The 2,604-nt window shown below is 38.2% G+C and overlaps 1 non-coding gene across 1 annotated transcript; it reads right to left on the bottom strand.

Moving 5' to 3' along the window:
• Window positions 1-1,423: 1,423 nt before the first annotated feature.
• LOC123945309 lies at window positions 1,424-1,530 on the bottom strand. The gene has a single exon (XR_006819155.1). It is a non-coding gene; the product is annotated as a U6 spliceosomal RNA (small nuclear RNA).
• Window positions 1,531-2,604: the final 1,074 nt, after the last annotated feature.

The following is a 2,604-nucleotide window of genomic DNA, read 5'->3' as shown; positions in this document are numbered from 1 at the left end:
CCTCTCCCCACCCTGCAGAAATGTGCTGGCCTAAGGGTGGGGTAGAAGAGTACTGAGCGTTCTGGGAGCCCATGAAAGAATGATCTTTGACTTAAAACTTCTTAACTGCAGAGCTGAGAGATAAGAAGGTGTTAGTCAGGTACTGGAAGCAGGTTGGGAAGAGAAGGGTGTTCCAGGAACACGGGACAAGAGCTTGCGCAACGACGTGGAGAGTGAAAGCCTGACTCACTCAGGCAACTGAAAGAAGTTCTTTATGGCTGGAATGCAGAATCTGAAAATGAGAATATTGAGAAATGAGGATGGAAAAGTAAGTAGAAGTTTTTATATAGGATTTAAGGGAGTTAAGTGCTCATAGAGCGAGAATAAAAGGTAAGAAAATGATTATTCTTCCCCTAGTCTCCAAAATATAAACACACATATATACTTTGTATCTCTCAGCTGGGAAGAAGTTAAGGATCCCAGAAATCACTGTAAAGCAACGACTGTCTGTCGGATATTAACCCATATTTGACATGCTTAATTAACTATGGTTAAGTGTAGTTAAGCAGCTAACAGTTAATGTGTGTTTACTATGTTACAGGCACTGTTCTAAGAACTTTATGACTTTTTTTTTTTAAGATTTATTTATTTGTTAGAGAGAGAGAGCCAGTGCACGCACATGAGCACAGAGGACAGGGGCAGAGTGAGAGGGACAGAGAGTCCTAAGCAGACTCTGTACTAGTGGAATCGACAGGGGGGCTCACGCCACAACCTGGAGATCATGAGATCATGACCTTAGCTGAATCCAAGAGTCAGGTGCCCAATAGATTGTGCCACGCACCTGCCCCTGGGTATTGTGACTTTTTTTTTTTAAATTAAAGGTTTTATTTTTTACTTCAGAGAGAGAGAGAGAGAGCACGCAGAAGAGAGGGAGAGGGAGAATCAGACTCCCCGCTGCGTGGGAATCCATCCCAGGACCCTGAGACAGTGACTTGAGCTGAAGGCAGATGGTTAACCAACTGAACCACCCAGAGGCCCCTGACTTTCTTTAACACACTCATAGTAACCTAATAGATAACCCTATCAAGTAGTTACTATTATTATCTGAAAATTACAGATAAGGAAGAAGAGTCACAGGAAAGTGAAAAGACTTACTCAAGGTTTACACAGAAAGTAAGAGATAGAGATTTTTAAAAAAGATGGGGGGGGGAGTAGTTGCTTTTCCTCACCTCCTATAGAAGGCAGATTGGGAAAAATACTTGGGAACTGCATTGATATTGATCATAAATAATTAGGACTATGGTGATAAGCTTGCTTTATACAGAGGCAACAAATTGTGCACACACCTTATATCGTGGCATAGAGAACAAATTCAGTGAATAGATACATTAAGTGTTGAAATCAATGTAATACAAACACGGCAATTAAATTGCTTTCCTTTTTTAAAAATATGGAACGTGTCACGAATTTGCGTGTCATCCTTGAGCAGGGGCCATGCTAATCTTCTCTGTATCGTTCCAATTTTAGTATATGTGCTGCCGAAGCGAGCACTTAAATTGCTTTTCTAAGGGGGAAAATTGAACAGAACTTTTTTAAAAGTCAGGGAGCCATGGAAACTAAAAAATGAAATTTGAATCCAAACAGGTCATGAACCAGTAAGTCAAGGCTAGGTCTGGTGCCTCCATTTTCCTAACTTTAAAATAAAAAAGTGACATTTTATATTACTGTATTGGAGTGTTAAAGAATTATGCATCAGACAGCCGTTTGAAAATAGTCTATGCTGTTATTATAAATGAGAAAAGACAAAGAGTTATTTGAATCAAATAATTTCGAAGTCTTTAGTGTTATTAGAAGCTTACCATTAAACTTTAAGAAAAATAAGTCTTTGGTAGTTTGACACCAGCAGATGGCACCCTAACAAAATAATTTGTGTGCCATAGGTGAACTTTTAGAGCCCTCTGTACATTCAAATGCAAGGCAAGTTCACTGTATTTGGATATGCAGGATAGAAAGAGAAAAACCAAAGATAAGACTTGCTCTTCTTGAGTCAGGCAATTTTTATTTGGGGAGGAAAGGAGAAAGAACATTTTCCTTATTACTCTTTATTTTGTGAATACCTAGCTAGATGAATCACTATTATAAGAAAATCCTCTATAAATCTGCAGAAATCTCCAACTAGAAAAGGTAGCATGATTACACAGAAAGGAATAAAATGGACTGATCCATATGGTTTCCAGCCAAAAAAAAAAAGAAGAAAGGGAATTTGGTGAAATAAATATTCTTTTTGATTGCTTCCACTGTCAGACATGTCACTAGGGTTTGGTTTGGTTTTGTCTTGTACATTTTAATTAAGAAGAACTTAAACATGAAATCTGTACCCAAGATACCTGCCACAATGCCCATTTCAATTTCAGACCTACTCAGCTTGAATTATTCCAATTAGGTAATTGGTGTTTGAATGCCCCCCCCCCACCCAACCTTGCTATTTATGTGCTGTTATTTTTAAAGCGAATACAGACTATTTTGTCAAGGTCATGATAAATGCATCCCTAAGGAATGAGTATATTCCTGTTTTGGAAGATGTCAGGGTTATCAATTTTTTTTTCTTCATCTTTTGCATAATTC

The sequence above is a fragment of the Meles meles genome, chromosome 6 (genome assembly GCF_922984935.1).
Source record: "Meles meles chromosome 6, mMelMel3.1 paternal haplotype, whole genome shotgun sequence".
In the NCBI taxonomy this organism is placed as follows: domain Eukaryota; kingdom Metazoa; phylum Chordata; class Mammalia; order Carnivora; family Mustelidae; genus Meles; species Meles meles.
Note: the sequence above shows the minus strand (reverse complement) of the source record. Positions and strands in the feature narration are given on the sequence as shown.